Source organism: Balearica regulorum, chromosome 1 (genome assembly GCF_011004875.1).
Source record: "Balearica regulorum gibbericeps isolate bBalReg1 chromosome 1, bBalReg1.pri, whole genome shotgun sequence".
In the NCBI taxonomy this organism is placed as follows: domain Eukaryota; kingdom Metazoa; phylum Chordata; class Aves; order Gruiformes; family Gruidae; genus Balearica; species Balearica regulorum.
The window spans coordinates 42,336,078-42,355,208 of record NC_046184.1 but is presented as its reverse complement, the minus strand read 5'-3'; the positions used below and the strand labels follow the sequence as shown (position 1 = coordinate 42,355,208).

The following is a 19,131-nucleotide window of genomic DNA, read 5'->3' as shown; positions in this document are numbered from 1 at the left end:
ATGGAAGTCGCACAAAACCTATTCCAGAGGTTTACAGCATCCCTTTCTTCCGTAACAAAGCTATACTTCTTAACACATGTAATTATTCTGATTAATACAATCCTGAGTGAGAAGCAAGGAAATGGAAAATTAGTCTCAGTCTTTATTCTGTAGCATCGTTATTCTGTAGACTTGCACCCAAATCACTGTCTTAAACACTGGAAAAGATGACCAAATCCTCCTGGCACTGTCTGAAAATCCATTATCCCACACAATAATAATGACAGTAGTAATAGTAGACAAATTCCTGCTTCTATGGGAGATATTAAGAAAAAAAAAAAAAAAAAAAAAAGAGGACCAGATAAGGATCCAAATATAATATGGTTAAAATGAGAATTGCCTTCCTCACCTTAGCCCCCTCTTAGATTCAGGGCAGCCTTTTGCCACAATCTGGAACTAAGATGACTCAGTAAATCTTTGCTCTCCTTTCCCTCTTTCCTCCCTTTATCCCCCTGCTCCATCCTCCCAGTGTGAGGAAGCCTTAATGGTATTGACTTGATGAAAACTGTTCTTCACATAAAAGGTCTGAGACTGGGAAGCGGCAAATAGCTGGGCACTCATCCCTCTGGCTGGAGTAATCGTGTGCTGCAGGAGCTCAGATATCAAGTGGCTGCCTTTAAAGGCACTAGTTTCCTAGACAGTTTTTGGTTAGCGCTCCTCATTCGGCTGGCTATACAGGGAGATTATTGGATGAGTCCCACAGGAGCTGGAGCATTACTCACTCCTGCTCTTTCTGGGAAACCCTGGTGTTTGGACCTTTTGAATTAATTTTTTTTTTGTACACTGCCATGTGTTTTTGAAGCCATACCTGTATTGTGAACCTTTTTTGAATGGTGGCTGGGACAGACTGAACTCTATACCTCAGGATAATCGTTTCAGTCTTCCCTTTCCACCCTGCAAAAGTGACTGCAGCAGCAAACAAGGAAAGGGATGGAGATCAAAAAAGAAGACTGCAGGCGCCAGGACGTTGGACGATCCCCCTGGCTTATCTGTGCTTTTGTAGCAATTTATAGAAAGAGGTTTTGGCTTCCGACTCACAGTTAGTGGGGCTAAGCATGTTGCTTTTTTAAAATTGAATGCTAGACTGCGCTTTTACACTTGTGGCATCCCACTGCCTGGAGATTTGGCAGGTGTAAGTTCTGCGGCCGTGACCCAGGAGAGGAAAGCATTGCCTGTTTAATAAAGTCTTGAACATGGATATTTGTACTGCATGCCATTACGCACATCACTGGGCAGTGTGAGCATGGTTATATAAACTCCTGGAGAATTTTGTCTAATTCAAGACAGAGCCCAGGCAGCTTTTCACCAGGGCTGCAGAACGGCCAACCTCAGCTGCCTCGGTCAAGCCGGTGCCCCATGGTCCCCACCGGTCCTCCCACCAGAAATGCACACCAGGGCGTTGGCTGGACGACTCCTGAAGGGTGCAGAATGCCCTGTCCCTGGAAAATGTGTGGATAAAGTCATCCTCCTGGTGCAGAAGTGTTCGGGGAGTACAAGTGCAGCTCGCTGGATGATTCAGAGGTGTTGACACACCATGGCGGCAGGTTAAGATTGATTGCCGTAGCTGTTTGCCTTGCCTTTCTTCAGGGAGTCATGTCCCCAAAGCAGGGGTGACGGGAAGGCTCGTGAGTCAGTTCCTAAACCACCAGAGCCCACAGCCCAGCATGTTATGGGAAACTGCCATCGACCTGGGGTCACGCTGTTAAGCCATGCTGTAAACTGCAGCTGCTTAGGAGCTGATTCACATCCCTTTCATCTCTTTCTGCTGAAATCTTCAGGGATACTCTTGGTGTCCTTGCTTCATCTGCCATTGCTTGTGGGTCAACCTGAAACCAGGAATGAAGTTCTCCTGCAGAAGCAGAAGAGGGTGCTCCGGTTCACCCACCTGAGCAATGGTATTTCTTTTCCTTGGTCTAATTGCTGGGTTATGAGCTAAAATCTGGGCCTGATGGATGAGCTTTGGAGAAATTCTGTGTGTTTTAGAAAGAGTTTTTCTATTAAATAGAAACATAACAGATGTCCAGTCCATTCTTTGAAATTGCAATCCGAGACTTGCTTTTGTTGGGCCTTTCTCTGGGCCTTGAGGGATGGGCCTAGAGAAGAGAAATGGCCTGAATATCTTCAAACACAATAAATTCAAATCACTGTGGTGTAGTGGGGAGAACCAAACCCAACATTTTCTCTTTATTCTTGATATTACAATGGTATTCAAAGACCTCAGCTGACAAAAGCCACCACACAAGTACATAGTGGAAACCCATCTCTCTTGTGAAGAGCTTCAAGTTGACAGCATTAATATTTTGTATTAATGAAATTCTGCAGAGGTAAGAAACTGAAGCATACAGACAAGGGGATTACCTCATATGAGCTACCTAGTTTGGCCAATCAAAGAACATTTTTTGATGGTGATATATCTGAATTTTAGACCAAAGTTGAAGACCAGCGTTTGTGCCTCTCCATTGACAGGGGAAGAAACCCTGCTTGGCTGGCATAGAACAGGTGCCTAATTTTTAGGTGGATAAATTTAAGTGAGAGTGAGTCCCAGTCTTGCTTCCATTTTCACTGTAGTAGGGTTAAGAGCTGTAGCTGGAGCACTCTCAAAGGACATAATGTACCCTTGTTATGTCATTTGTTAGCACTTGGTTCCTTTAGTAGCCTTTGCATAGTGTTGAGGTACTTCCAAGAAAACATTTTTATCCCGCACATCAAAAGCAACGCCACAAAATTTTAATCATGGTCTTGGTGTTAGTAAGGCTTTTGACATGATCTGACATCACAGACCCCTGAAATATTGTTCAGATGAAGCTATGGTAAGATGGGAACCAGAATAACTTGGAAAGGGGAATTCAGATGGTAGTCACCAATAGTTTACTGTCTGTGTGAGATTTGGCAAAAGTCCACCCTAGTGATCTGGATGATGGAATAGACTGTATATTTATTCAGTCTTCAGGTGATGAGAGCCTGGAAGGGACTGTAACCACACTGGTGAGATGAGTGCAATTTCAAGGGATTGTGAAAAATTGGAGGAATAGTCTTAAATGGCCCATATGGAGTTCAGCGAGGACATAGGCTTAGGAACAAACTGTTGCAGGATAGGAAATGAATATGTAAGTATCAACTCTACTGAAAAACATGTGAGAGGGGTTGATAATGCATCACAAACTGAAATAAGTGCTATACTGATGAGAAAAAAGCAATCATCAAGTGAAGATGCTTAAATGGGAGATTTTTTAATGTAAAACAGCTAATACAGTTGTTCCACTTCACTGGAGTACTGTGCCATACACCACCCTTGAAGAGAGATGGAGGAAGCTAAAGAAAAGCAACAAAGATACCCTAGAAAATATAACTCATAAATTTTTTGAAAGAACTGGGACTGCATAGTCCAGAGAAGGAAAATCTGAAGGAAATGTAGGCTGCAGTCTTCAAATACAAAAAAGATCATCATAAAGAGGGTAGCAGTTGATTTTCTCCCCCCCCCCATATTCTGCCTTAGGTGAACAAGGAGCAAGAAGATGAGATTACAGTAGAGGAAATAATACAGCATGGAAGCTTGGGCTGCAAGGGCAGCAGAGCAGTAGAATACTTCAAGAGACTGAGGAGCTTTAATCACTGGCAATTTTTAATAATAAGGCCTTTTCAACTGTATATTCTAGGAATCTGTGATCTCAGCCACTTTATGGTGAACCAGCGCACATGACCAAGTGCCTGGAATAATTGTCAGAAAACAGCAATTTTTCAGCAATGGCAGCTCTTCTTGCTGGTTGCTCCAATCTTTGCCAGAACTTATATCCCTATCCGCCCCACTCCCACATTCTTCCCTGGTTGCCAGAAAAAGTGAATTCGCCCCAGCTCGCAGCCTGTATTTTAGCTTAAAGCGGTTAAACAGCTGCTCGTGCGGTCCGCGCGCACACGCGGGACTCGGAGACTTTTTGGCAGAGCGCTCGTTGGGCAGTGCAGACCATCTCCATCACGGGGCTCAACTGCTCCAGGATCATTTCATCATCTCTTCAAGCGGAATAAAAGCAGTTCAGGGGGTGGGGCTGAGGGGAGGTTGTGCTAATCTCTCTTTCCTCAATGTAAGCAGCATCTTTATGAGGACAGCGAAGTACTACCAGCTGGAGAATTAATTTAGAAAATTTCCTTTTATGGAAGAAGTTTTTTTCTAACACTACCGAAAAGAAGCTTTTAAAGAACAGCACTAATTTGAAAGCTTACTGTTTCCTTTTAGGCCGTGGATTCAGTCTAAGTAAAGTGCATCTTCCCATTGCAGTGCAGACATTTTCAAGTGCACTGACAGCAACAGGGAGATTTTGGTTATCAGTGAATCTGTCTGTATTTTATTCGCCTAACAAAATAATTTTGTTATTCAACATTAAACATCCGTATCAGACGGAAGGAATGTGATTCTCCTCATCAGGGACAGATCCAGCCGTGCCGGTGGAATGGAGGAACAGGGGTGAGCTGTGTGACTGAACGGTGCAGCCGAGGGGGGCTGTGCAGGCTGCAGTAGTGATGCTAATGCGAGAAGGGGAGAATCCAACCACCTTCACTCCCTCCCCCTTCAGTACATACGCACCTGGTCGGTCCATGGGAGCCTCCGGACAACCATCCTGCTATTCACATGCACTAACGCAGCTCACTCTGTGCACTCCTATGTTGATGTAGGAATTCTGTTTCAGAAGACAAGACATTTTGTTTTGGATTCTCATTTTGCCAAGCATGGGTGGGTTGCTTTTGATTTTTCTTAGGTCTCTTAATGCCAAACTGTCTCAGCCTGCATTTTCCCTTTACTCTAGGTCCTTGCTTATATTTGCCATTTAGGCTGGCGTTTCCACAAACTTTGCCAATTTGGGACCTAGCGACAATTTTAGGAGGTGTTTAGCACCCAGAACTCCAGCTGAAGTAACTAAGTGGAGCAGAAATTGGGGCTAATCCATACAAGAAGCTTACAGACTGTGTCAGGTCCAATCCCCGCTGCATCCTCAATGTCCTGGGTCTCTCCAGCTCTAAGAGATGCTGTCACCTCCTTCCAAGTTCATAGAAGACCTGAATTCAGACAGATAAAACATTTCCTTCTGATTGATCCAGAATGATTTCTTGGCAATGTAGTGGACACAGCTATCTGCTAAGCCTTCGCTTGGTGTTGTAGACATTTTCATCTACAGCAACAGTTTCAGAGAATCACTTGAGTGTTGGGGTTGGACTCATTTAATCAGTTCAGAGGATCGGTGCCCAATTTCCATTCTCCTAAGAAAGGGGTTTTTTCTCTTTTCACATTATGTCAACAAACCATGAACCTGTCAAATTCCGCTGCTTCACTGTAATTACAGCGTGGGCATGAGAAATGATCCACAAAGGCAGAGATGTGGCTCCATAAATACATTTGTCAAACTAACCTCAAGCTGGCAGGCAGCATCAGTGCCAAAAAATATTTAGCAGGTGCAAGCATGCCAGCCACTTGTGGTATGCAGTATGTTTCTTTAGCAAGTAGATGGCTTTATGTGCTGTTTTAATATCTGTGGACAATTCTCATGTGTTTCTATTTATTTACCATGGTATTTTGACTGATGCTATGCAGAGCTGTGTTTGACAGCCAGGCACCTCACAAACCCATTCCCTCTTCCGTTTTTCACTCGTGCCCCAACTGCAATGTTTGTACTTTTTTCTTTTTCCAAGTGATTGGAATCCACTCAAACTTCAGACAACTGAACATTTGACATAAAAAGGATTGAGTTTATGCTAAAAGGCTGAGTATAAATGAGTGAACAAACAGGCCTGCCAGCCAGACATGATGGAGACGGGTCAGGGGGAAAAAAGGCAATGAAGAGTCAGGATAAGAAATACACGAAGGATAAGTGATTGCAGCAATGCGTCTTCTAATGTGTGAAAAAGTCACTCTTGATTGTGAGGGGGAAGGTTGATTAAATGGCCAGCAAAAAAAAAAAAAGAAAAAGGAAATTAAGACTATTTAACAAGAAACACAAAGCCATGCATGTGAGGCTTGCTTAACTATTCTTTATATGTCAGCATCTTTATTTAAGCAAGTCAGTTGTGTTTCACTGGTTTTTCAGCTTGGAAGGAGAAGAACAGGGGAGTATTAAAGCACAAGATAGCTGGGATAAGAAGAGGGGTGTGGAGCCTGCAGAACACCAGCTTTGAGTATACTCAAGGCTCTGAAGGCTTCACACACATATTATGAGATACATGTAAAAGGTTTGCTGTTTGTTCAGGGGTTTTCTTTGGTGTTAACACCAGTAACTTTCTTGTCTTCTTGCAAGCCTAAAGGATGTTTTGGCACTTATATACCAGGTTTGCTGCTGTTATGAAGGAGAAAAAGGGCAGGAGACCCAGCAAGTTAATTGCAGCAAGCCAGTCCTGGAGCCAAAGCAAAGGAAGAGGCATGAAAAGTCATAAAAGCAGAAGATGATTGGAACCAACACCAACTCCAGCTCATCTTAAATGTCCATGAGGTGCTTCCCAGTAGTTTTTGCTTAGGGTTACTAAAGCTGAAATTCACTGAGCACTTTAACCTGGTATAAGATGACATTCTTGCTGAAAGAAGCTGCTTTTATGCTTCTTGGCAGGTGCAGTTTCTTTCCCCATGTGCAGCCAGTAAGAATGGAAAAGTGGGAACAGAAGAGGAATATCTGGAAAACATGAAAGGTAGTCTGTTCAAAATCAAGATCTGATTCTGAACAACTTGGGAATGAGAAAATTGTTGCTTCTACATGTGTGTCACCAAATAAAAATGGAGCAAAAGGTCTGGCTTGCCAAATTTTATTTACTTTTTCATTATAAAATTGTTTGAAAGAAGCTTTCCTTGCAGTTTCCCTGTGTGAAGAGAGCACAGGGCTGATATGCAGTCTTGTGCCATTAGATCTGAAACTGGAGCCAATGGTCCTCACAGAAATAAAGCTGAAGGCAGGAATGAATGAACATGATTGCAACAAACTGGCGAACAATGGAAGAGCGGAGTTCTTATTGTTGCTTAGACCAGATCACAGAAGCCTGGCTTACGTCAGCTCTCTGCTCCCGGCTGCATCTCTCTCACCTCCTCCCCCTCCTCCTGCAGCAACAAAACCATCTCTGAAGCTGCAAGAACAGCAGATTGGGGGAAGATCTATCAGAAACCCCACCCAAGCTGTTGTGCATGAATGTCAGCTGGATATGGTTGGTCACAGTCAATGAGAATGCGTGGAAGGTAATTTAATCAGTGCATGGACAGAAATAAAGAACAAAGCTTTCCCTCCTACACGATATGCATAAAAAGCCTTTGGAGCCAGGCCTTCCCCATTCCCCTCTGCAGCATGTGGCTGCAGGGGCAAGAGTCCCCTTCTCCCCCTTCCACCCTCGCAGTCACTCCTGTCCGTCTGTATTTCCTCTGCTCGGCAGCCCAGCGCTGCTGGGGTCCGGAGGCGGCATGCATCCGGCTTTGGCACTGGGGAGGTGCACATCAGCACGTGGGAGAACCTAAATTCAGGCTTTCTGCATCCTGCCCAAATCCCCTGCCAGCAGGAAGCTGTGCAAAACTTGACCAGGAGCCCTTCTGCCCATCGCTCGATTGGAGAAAAACCAGAAACACTTCTAGCATCTTGGGCACAGACGCTTGTTGGGAGGTTACACAGGCTGCTCTAATATTTAGATACCTGTAACCCACCTAACCTACATGCCCGTGCTCTTTGGATCCAGTCCTTATGATCCGCATGGCTTTGATCACGTTGGTGGGCTTATGCTCACCTAGCTTTGTCTTTTATGAATGCGTAAGATGTAGAAGACATTTTTACAGAGTATAATTAATGTCATCCACGCAAGCAACTGCAGTGGCACAATTACTGTAATAAAAATTCAATACTAGTTTCTAATTTTAATATTGCCTAATCTCTGACTTTAAAATTGCTTATTATGACATTTGGTGCACAAATCATGATTTTTAGACATATTTGTGTTCCGCATTGGCATTTATAAAGTGTTTCTACACACTCGTTGTTTTCGTCCTACTCCGAAGGCTGCCTGAGAGTGGCGTGTTTCATTGTCAACAGTTCTGGAGAAAATGTGCTGCTCTATTTCTAAACCTATCTGCTTCAGAAAGTTGGTATGTGGAATCTGGTGACTATTTCACAGATGTGGAGCAGGACCTCCCCATCAGCCATCAGATCTGACCAGATGAAATTCATAACATCTGCTATTCCTAGTCAGACACAGCTTTCTGTTATTCCAGCTGTTGCTGAGCATGCATTAAGCAGTTCCAATTAGTTAAACCTCCTCCTAATGTTACAGCAGCTTGTTTTTTGCTGCAACTGAAGAAATATTTTTCAAACCTTAAAGATTTATTTGTAGCTGCGGTGTTGATACATCATCTAATGGACTTTCCATTTTTAGGCCAAAATACCAGAAGCCACCAACTGCCAATAAGAATAACAGATTGCATAGCATCGCCCCTCTCCAGAATTCAAATGGTGCTAGAAATGAGCAGTGAATTCCCTCTTCTACACTTAGGAAGAATGAATAATGGAAGGATTAAGACTGGAAACAGACTGCTGTAAATTAAGATAGAGAAACCCAAACCTTTTGCCCTGGGATCTACTGGGTGATGCTGCTTACTATTGGCTACTTTTAGCTGATGCATCTTTTGCTTCAGCTACATTCAGTTCCTGCCATTGTTCATTGCTGCAACACACATGCAGGGCTCATTTTAACCATGCTGCGGTACTTTAATTCAGAGGGTTGCAAATTGGTGTGGGTTTAAAGCAAGGATGACTGCTGGAACATACTTCTCAGCGATGTTCCCCAGCTCTAATTCAGTGTGACACTCCTGCCTGGCGCTTTGTGGGGCTGCGGAGCTCTGCAGGGAGCATCTCCTGGAGGCTTTGCTGGTTGGAACCTGTGGCCAGCAGCACCACAAAAACCATGCCTCTGATTTACAGGAACATGAAGACTTTTAATAAGGTCATTTTTTCTTGTTAGTGTCTCTGTCAAGAGAATGAGGCATCATATTTTAATAGCCAATATATTTTGTTAATTACGGCATTTCATTATTTTTCTTTGACCTTGTCAACAGTCAGCATTCTGATCGTGTATATACATTAAATGCATTAATGTCCCTCTTTCTAACGTTCCAAGCTGTCAAGCAGGGGTTGAATAGTCAGGCAATGACTCTGTGGAATAATGAAAAGATCAAAGCAGTGCCATGAACTTCCCTGGTTTGTGCAGTATATAAGGCATTCACTTTTCGATATTTCATCCCTGTGACAACAGCTGGAGGAGGGCACCAGCCTCCTCTCTGCACAGAGACCTGCACAAACAGCAGCAGAGTAAGCTCAAGCGGCTGTCGCTGGTGCTGTAGTAAACAAAAGCAGCCAGCAATAAATGACACAGAGGAATAAGGTCAGAGGATATGGCCTCCTGTGCATTGTCAGCAAAATGGGAACACTCTCCCTGATGTGGGAGAGCGCCGATCGCTGTGCAGGGGCCTCTTACAACCCAGCCGCGCATCTAAAATAGTTTTGCTATAGTCACTTGCCTTGTGCTCCTCTCCCTTTCTTTGTCCAGATCCTCCTTTGTCAAGACTTGAAGCAAAGAAAAATCCCTGAAAAGTCTCAATAACTGCTGTCCTTTCTTTTTTTCTTTAAATAGTACTTCTTTGAAAGTGCACTGATTTGTGCGCTTTTTGCCTCAGAATATTTTCTTCTGATGATTCTTCTTCTTCACCTTCCTCGTTTTTTGTTTCTTAAGCTGGGAAAATCAGTGCCCCTTTGATACAGTATGAAGTTGTCATGGTTTCTCAATAATTTGTCACTTGATCCTTTGGTCAGTGTGGCTCAGTATCTGTGCGGGAGAGGTGATATCTTCTGCCTCGTGTGAATTACTATGGGGAAAAAAGCCAAACACATCTAGCATCTGTTATGGTTTTCCTTCCCAGTGTTTGGGATTCTAAATAGCTATTAGCACACATTTTTTCTGCATTTTTTTACTAAGTACAAACAGACAAATAAACAGATAAACTTGACTGTTGGACTCACTTTCTGCAGTTTTAGTGAGCTAATTAAAAATGGAACAATGCAATGATAACGTTAAGGTTATAATTAAGCCAGAATCTATACATCAAATTATCCAGCCAGTAAATTCATCAAGCATGTAATGAAACCAAATCATGAAGTTAACACTAGAAGCAATGGGGTTGTATTAATTTGTCTTCAGAGGGTTTAAGGTGGAGCCAGCTTCCTTTCAGTGCAAGCCCACCGGCAGCGACAGCCCATAGGGTGGGTGTCCTGAGCCCACTCACAGAGAAGAACCATTGGCACGAAATGCCCTGAGCAATGCAGCATTTGCACCAGTTTCCTTAGACCCAGGTGGAGGGATGGTGCCCAGTTTATGACCATCCCATGTTGCTTTCAACATTCAGAAATTCCACTTTGACAGTCTGTTGTATATTTTTGTTCCGATTTCTCCCTTTCTATGTAAAAATACAAGCTTTCCTCAGCAGAGAATCAACGTTTTTAGTAACTTTTGAATAATGTTACTTTTTAATCCAGAAACTAATGACTTGGTGTTTATTTCTGGGAACCTATCTGCATGTAATACATATCCACATGCGCACTTAACAAAGGTGTCCCTTCATTAGACAAAGGCAAAGCGATGGGTCTGTATTCCTCCTGCTCAGAGACTCGGGACCCGTGAGCTCTCCCATGGCAGTCAGTGGTTGATCTCTGGAACTGGGAGACAGACTGCTGAGGGTAATTCCTCCAGAATTACCTCCAGAGGACAAGGTCATTCATTTCTTCTGCCTAGGGAAGGGGGGGGGTGCTCAGCTGTAGGTGTTGTTCATTGATGGTATAAGCAATTGAGACAACTGTTTCTCTTCTGCTTCACCATTGCTTTTATAGGGATTGATTCTAGTTACAGTGAGCCCATTTTTACAGATGCTTCCTATTTTCAGTGCTCTCCTCTATGAGCAAGTCATGCCTTGTGACAGGTTCTTCTTAGGTGTCACTCATCCCAGTGGTTCATCTCTCTCCTCACCTCACCTGTAGCCAAAAGCACAGATTTCTTGCCGTGATGGGCACTGCAGTGACTGGACCGGGCTGAGCGTGACTCCCCGGTGTCGGTGATGACCCTTCCAGTTAACTCATCTCTGCCCGCTGCCCTGTGGCTGGGAGCCCCCAGAAAACAGAAAAGCCAGCAGCGGGCAGGCGAGGGGCTGAGGCCCTGCTGGGCAGTGGTGGGGAGGAAGGGGCTGTGTCGGCATGGCTGGGCAGCAGATCAAAAGGAGAGCATGGAGGAGGTTCATATTGCAGGTGTTTCTGGAGTCTCTTTGTGATCTGGAGAGAGCAACTTCCAGGGTGCAGAAAAAAAAGTGAGCAGGGCTGGACACCATGCCTCCGAGACCCTGCCGCACCCTGAGGTGACAGGTGGAGGTGCTTTTCAAGAACGTGGGGGGAAGCTCTTCTGGGGTCCATCAGAGCCCTCACAGCTCCTCTCTGCACAAGGTAAACAGCCTCTTGTCCAATGTGCTGCACCACCTGTCCTGTTCTTCAGTTCTGACTCACTTTTTATATCCAGTGACTATCGCTTTAGTTCTTTCTATTTTTAGTTTGGTTTATTTTGGTTCAAACCATGATGCAGAAGGATATTTGCCTTGGGAGTGTCCTCCTTCCGCCCCATCATCACCACTCCCCCAACAGCTGTTTTCTAATCTCCCTGTTTTGTTTTTAATCTCCTTTTGGAGGTACAGTGATACTATTTACCACCCTCTCAAGAAGGCAGCTATTGCCAATGCAGAGGTATGTGTTGTTTGCATTCATCATGAGGAGGAGCTATGAAGAGCCAAATGCAGGCTTGGGAGAGGCAAAAATAATTCCAGCCCAACATATGATTCAGGTTATTGCCGTGGAAAATGACACTTTGCTGATGACAATGACACGTGAAAAATACTCTAGAAACATAATTAAAGTAGATCCCTTGTGCATATTGGTAAACAACTGGGGGACTGTATGCAAAAGTTACTTCTTCAAGGGAAAATGCCAAGTCCTGCACCTGGGGAGGAACAACTCCATGCACTGATATGTGCTGGGAGCCGATCAGCTGGAAAGCAGCTTTGCTGAGAAGGACCTTGAGGTCCTGGTGGACAACATGAACCATCAACATGCCCTCATGGCAAAAAAAAGGCCAATGGTACCCTGGGCTGCATTAGGAAAAGCATTACCAGCAGGTTGAGGGAGGTGATCCTTCCCCTCTGCTCAGTGCTGGTAAGGCCACACCTGGAGTGCTGGGTCCAGTTCTGGACTCCCCAGTACAAGAGAGACATGGAGCTACTGGATTGAGTCCAGAACAGTACCACTAAGGTGATTAACAGACTGGAACATCTCTCCTATAAGGAGAGGCTGTGAGAGCTGGGACTGTTCAGCCTGGAGAAGGAAGGCTCAGGGGGATCTCATCAATCTGTATAAATACCTGAAGGGAGAGAACGAAGAAGAGGGAGCCAGACTCCTCTCAGCAGTGCCCAGTGACAGGACAAGAGGCCATGGGCACAAATTACACATGAAATTCCATGTGAACACAAGAAAACACTTTCTTACTGTGAGGGTGGTCAAACACTGGCACAGGTTGCCCATAGAGCTTGTGGAGTCTCCATCCTTGGAGAAATTCAAAACCCAACTGGACATATCCCTGAGCAAACTGCTCTGGCTGTTCCTGCTTGAGCAGGGGGCTTGAGGACCAGATGGCCTCCAGTGGCCTGTGATGCTGTGATTTTACCTGGTTACCTGACACTCGCCCTAGAGGGAAGTTTCACTTTTTTAGACAAATGACTCCTTTCCTTATGTTCCTCTAACTTTGCAATCAGCTTAGCTGGTAGCAAGGTGCTTTAAATAAGGTCTCCGCTGATAAAGGGGAAAAAAGTACACATCTCTGCATGTCTTGTTTCTCTCACAAGATAACAAAAAACGCCAGGCTCTGAGGGAGGGCACATTTAGAAAATGTGAGGGCAGAAAGCACTATTGCAAAAATTGCACAGACCAAACACACCTCACTGACAGCCAGCACATCTACTTTGCAGAGCTTATTCAGGCAAGAGCCACGTCCAAATCGGTGGAATTTTTCTGTAACAAGCAGCAGGTCCTTGCAGTTATTTTTCAGTGTAGTCTGACATTAAACCTTGTTCATGAAGCCAGTCTGGGCTGCCATGTCACTAGATATTTTGAACCAAAGAAGTGGCTTTCACGTAATCAAATCCCATTGACTTCAATGGCTTACAAACAAAAAATGCCTGCTTCAGGGGCTTTGACTTCTTTTTCAGCCTGGAAGAACATAGGCACTGGTGTTCACTCCACTTTTGGTGCCTGTTAGAGAATGGGCAGTAGCAGGATCTATGCTGACAATCTTATTTCTCCTTATCCAACTGGAACACACCAAGCAGCAGCAGTGACTGCCTTGTTTAGCTTTGCACTTGTGTGTGCTGTGGTTCCCTTTGTCCCCTACCACTACTCGGTTGTTTGATTTGCAGAAGAAATTGCCCTTAAATAAGTGGGGAAATCAAGTTTCCAACAACAGGTACAGCTCAGTTTTAGAAAGAAAGGAGGGAAGGGAGGGAGGAAAAGGGAAAAAGAGAAAAGACAGGAAGGGAAGGGAAGGGAAGGCAAGGCAAGGCAAGGCAAGGCAAGGCAAGGCAAGGCACATCTATTCTGGTATTTTTAAAGCAACAAAATAAGGGCTTTAACACTCAAATCTAATAATCCATTTTATGCAGGTAATGTCATTTCCACTAAACAGAACAGGATTTTGAAGATGTGGTCACATAGCACTAGCGATCTCCAAGGCAATGCAGAGCAGTACGTGCACGCCATCTAAACAGCTGAACGTCTCCTCCTCCGGGTGATGGGACAGAGCACAGAATCTGCTACTGCCACTAGTGCTGCTGGTATTCGCATAAACTAAAAGTGAGGACCTCTGGAAAAGAAGAATCTCTTGAACCTCAGAAGAATAGGAAGATAGAAAAGAATCTTAAATGACTAGTAGAATAAGCTAAGGCAGATTCACAGTGGAAATTAACCTGGTACTACGACGAAAAAAGTGTGAGTAACTAGAAAAAATCTAGGACCCCTGCTGGGTCTTTTTGTCAGTTTATTTCCAAATGTGTCAAAGTGACCAGCTTATATATTTAGTAAAGCTTTTGAAGTAAAAAACAATCAATATCTCAGTTTCTTCTCAAAGCTAAACAGCATTCTCCACTGAGAAAGAAAAAGAAGTGTATACGTTAAAAGATATGTGTCTGATGTGTCTGAGGCTGGGCAAAAATGTAAAATTTTCTATGATAGTCATTAAGGAGAAATATTTTTATATTCTACATTAATATAATTTATTCTTTTAAAGGAATATTCCTTTCAGGGGAATATTCTATCCTTTGGCATTCTCATTATGTCTTTTAGAATAAAAGAAAAAAATAAAAATGGGTGTGTGTACATTAAGTTAGCCAATAGCTTTTGTTAGTCAATATAAACATCCAGAAGTCTGAATATTTATCAGACTTTCCTAGATCTGAGAAAAGGAATGAGAATCTCCAGGAGAAATATTTTCCAGGCTCCATCATTAAATCAACTTTCTTGGCTAGAGCCGTGGCTGTTACTCGCTGCTGTATGTAAGGAAGTCCATCGCTTCCCTGGTACCAGGGCTTGTTGTCAGAGGTATAAATGCACCGTTTATAAAGTAAGGTAAAGCCAGAGGAGAGGGGTTGAGCTCATTCAGCAGCTTCTCTCCTTCAGGAGTCTGATTTACCTTGGTGACTGGGAGCCCCTGACGGTTGGGTCAAACCCCTTGCCATGTTGGCTCTGCAAAATATAGGATTTTACCTGAATAGCAGAAGAGTAGGACAGTCTGGTGATGGGTCGGAGGTCTGCTGTGCTGCGAGCCATGAGGGTTAGGAACACACAGCCCTTACGCTACCAGGGAAGATCTGAAATCCCTCTTTCTCAGCGCACACAAAGCATTAGCTCCTATTTTCTAGCAATAGAGTACCTATATTAAAAGAACTTGAAGGACAGCAACAATATGATCTCTATTGGGTTCTGTATTCCACTGGCTTTAGCTACTTTAAATCAGCATGCATTTCCTCCCTTATTTTCCTCTGTCACTGGTGATATACAGCCTTCACTGCAGCGGTTGCTAATGGTGACTGCTGTAGCTCCGGCAGATCAAGGCACCTACAAGAGTGCTATCGCTGCTGTACTCGTTCATCTGCTGCGGGGCTCACAGTTCACTAGCTGCTGGCTTTCAGGTCACCGAGAGAAATATTTGCTTTTCGTCCTTTGTTCTATCAAGATTATTTTCTGGCTTTTCCAGGTGATGACTGTGTCTTATGATGGAGCAGAACAAAATAAACCTGTGACTTCATACGACCATGGAGCTGTCTGTATTCTTCCAGGGTGATTTAATAAGGGGTAGCAGCTCAAAATAACATGCAAAAACCTGATTTTTGGGACATGGGAAAAGGCGTAGTGTTCCAGGGCAGTCTCACTTCCAGGGGAAAGAGGAGTCTTTTCTTAGCCTTGTCACCAGTTCCCTGCTTGATCATTGCCCTATATTCAGAGCCACTATCAGACTAATACTTGTAAAATTGCTTTGGGTCCTTAAATTTATTCCAGAAGTATAAAGTAATATTGTCTCTGTGTCATACGTACAGAAAACCATAACGAAAGGAGAAGATGGATGATGCATCCAGTAGCAAAATATCTTACTCTGTTGGACTTAGTATACCCTCAGTTCTGTATTCTTATTTTTTATAGTGGGTTTCTAAATGCTAGTGATGAAAAAAATTCTCTCCTCACATTTTTGCACGACTAGGACAGAATTCAAGACATGCTTTCACTCAGCCTTCCTTTCTCTCACATACACAGAGACAGACATACCGCACTCTGGGGTCTGAGGGAGGAGGCATTCGGTGTTAATTAGATTTGTTATATTTCACAGTATTGGCACAGTCTAAGAACCAGTACAGATGTGCTCTATTGACAGGAGAGATTTTTCTTACTTTGCATCAAAGACATTTACACTGGGGTTTACAAAAGGATTTAAGAGGGTTAGGTGCCCAAATCCCATCACGGCTTAGGTGGAATTAGGGGCCTTGCTGCCTCCGGTTCTGTTGCATAAAACAGTACACGCATGAGCGCGCTTCGTTGGTGTCACCAGCCATAATGTGTCCCTGGGAGCAATGACAGCGCTTGAAATTGTGGGCTGACCTCTTCCCGATCCAGAGCCTTTTTGCTTCAGTGAGTTCTTCTGATGCACCCAGACTGGCATAAATCATTTGTAGTGCCTTTGCATTGCTTCTTTCAGCTTTTTTTTTTTTTTTTCCCCCCAGTGTGCATGTGTGTGAGAAAGGAGGAGAGACAGGGAGACTAAAGGATTCACAAAGGGTGGGTGCCTGAGCTAAGGACAGACCGAACACGGAGGGGCTCTGCGGGGCAGCTCGGGGAAGCCTGGGGGAAAGCATGATTTCAGAGCCAGGTAAATGAATATTTCATGAAGGCAGTGGTCCTTCTACTGCAGAGATAGGTATTTCATAACATATTAAGGTACAGTTTGCTCTCCATGCACCGGCAGGCTCCTGGGTGAGAGAGCAACCCCCCTCACTATATGTAATAAGATATAGGGAGGCGTTTGAGAGAGAATTAAGAATGTTTTCAAACTGATAATGCCTGAAAGATGCATCCAGTTGATGGTAATTTATGCATCTTCTGCCTCAAATTGCTTAAAATGTACTAAAGGAAGAGCAGAGGTAGGAGGTCAAAGTGTGGAGGGAATGCAATTAAGGGAGATGAAGTGCTGCATCCATGGGGTTGTACTATGCCCCTCTCTCCGCCAGGACCTTCATGCCAGGTTAATGTCCTCAGGCTCATGTTCAGCTACGGCAGAGCTGAACGATGCCCACAGCATCCCATCAGACTCCTGCAATTACAACTACTATAACTTCTATGTGGCTTTGTGACTTCTTCATCCTTCATATGCTCACTTCTGCATGCACAGCACAGGGCTTCCTATTGCTTTGCAGGCTGGAGTCATTTGAAGACTCCCAAACGTAGCCCAAAGCTACCTTTGCCCTGGTACAAATTTATTCTTAGTACAGCTTTTAATTTTATCTATATGTGTTTGTGTATGTGTGTAAAACTGAAATACAAAAAGTCACAGTTTTCAGATGAATTCACATCAGCCGGGCATGTCTGGCAGTCAGTGTCTGTGATTAAATACCCCCTTCTAATTGCAGGGGCTAATTCCAGCAGGCATGCAGCCTTCTTTCCCTGGGAGGCTCTGGCTGAGTGGTCCCATCTCTGCTTTTCATTCTCTCTCCCCAAATCAGCAGGCTCCACCTAGACCACACACATTACAAACTGCCAGGTGCACCCTGAGGGCTGCAGGGAGATGGGGATGGAGCTCACACTCCCAGCACCCGCGGGGACGGACAACCCTGCCTGCTGTCCACAGAGTTCCTGGAGAAGCCCGAAATGGTAGGTCTGACCCTAACCATATGTTTAATTGGGCATAACTGTGGTGTTGATGCATTGCAAAGCAGGCTGGTGGCCAAACACCTCTGAGGGCAGAGACCTGGTGTCTAGGTGACCTTCAGCCCAGGGGGACTTGAAATGAGAATTTCCACAGCTCAACATCTGGACAGCTGTGGCCTTGCTGGCTCCTGGGTGGGATGTTAAGAACTGGGCAGTGGAGACGGGAAGGACACTGCAGGGTCAAGACCCCATTGATCTTTGTTTACAATTTGCTTTATATTATCTGTGTTTTACAGTACATTCTTGATCTCAAATACAGCCCACTTGAGAAGCTAAACAGAAGCTCTACTAGCACAGATCAATACCTGTGCTACTGCTTCATGTTTTACTGCTCATGTGTAATAATTAAATGACTTACCTTGAGTGGTGAGCCAGCAACAGTTTAGGGCAACTCTAATAAACCTTTCTCATTTTTTACTGCTCTTCCAATGGTCTTCTAGCCTGACATGCAAAATCTCTCTATCAGGCTAGTCGCGGTCTCTGGAACAGATTTTGTTACCTGTGCCAACCAGCACCCTGACTGCTTATTCATTCTCTCTGCCACAAACTGTGTTTGCATTACAAAGCAGACTTTTCATTTGAAAATGTGTCATCTTCCATATCTGCAGATGTAGAAGGTATATTTTCATGAATAATTCAATCCTACAATGAGGCTGGAGGGAATACACCTTAATAACATGCATAAGCCTAGAGCCCTGAAGAACCCTGAACTTCGTTTTTGGTATTAGAAAAGAAAAGCATCTCCTGATTTGACTTTGATTTGATATTAAGGGAACATTTTATTTGTTCAAATACTTAGGAAATTCAAAACTCGCAGAACCCAAAGCACCTCCCTGCACACAGGACTTTGAGCATAAGCCTCCCCAGGAGCACAGAGCTTATGCCGCACCATCGCACTGCTGAGAGGGATTTGTGCAACTCAGACGGTGTCGGGAGTAACGGGTGGATACAGTCACAGCTCTTGTCCTTTACAGAAGTTGGTGGTTGTTCAGAAAATTTCTCTTTGAAGAATATTTTGACCACGTAAACATGTGCTGTGTCCAACGGGGTTAAAATTGCACCTTTCCTGATGAATATTTCCAGAGACACATTCTAATTGATGTTTGCTTTCAAAGCTAGAGGTCATCCTAGCTCTTTATGCTAAGCTACGAGACTGAAACGTACCCACTTGCTCTTCCTGTTCCCAGGTAGCCGCACCAGGTATGTTGACGATGGTCATGACTGTCATGACTAGAAGGAAAACAAGGACATAACCCGTAGTGCAGAGGGAGCTTTTTCATTGAGTACAAATACTTCAGATTACTTCCTAATACACTTGCCATTTGTCATCATAGTTTTTCTTTTTGTGCTATTTTTGAAACCTTTTTATACTTTTCACCAATAACAAATGCTTTGAAAACTCATTTACTATTGCAAAAAAGTAGGTCTCTCAGCTCTGCCCTTTTAACCCTTTTGATTTTGCTGAGTCACCAGTTTTGCTAGAAGTCATGCGTTTGCTCACCTCTTTCATATGTGTAAAATTTGCAAGACCTGGGAC

The 19,131-nt window shown here is 44.0% G+C and overlaps 1 long non-coding RNA gene across 2 annotated transcripts in view; it reads left to right on the top strand.

The window, feature by feature from the left end:
• Positions 1–18,496, top strand: part of LOC142600777 (uncharacterized) — a 75,427-nt gene extending 56,931 nt beyond the window's left edge. For both annotated transcript variants that reach the window (XR_012834345.1, XR_012834341.1), the window contains exons 2-3: positions 17,390–17,537; positions 17,831–18,496. This is a non-coding gene — a long non-coding RNA (uncharacterized LOC142600777). The remainder of the gene's footprint in view (positions 1–17,389; positions 17,538–17,830) is intronic.
• The last annotated feature ends 635 nt before the right edge of the window (positions 18,497–19,131 follow it).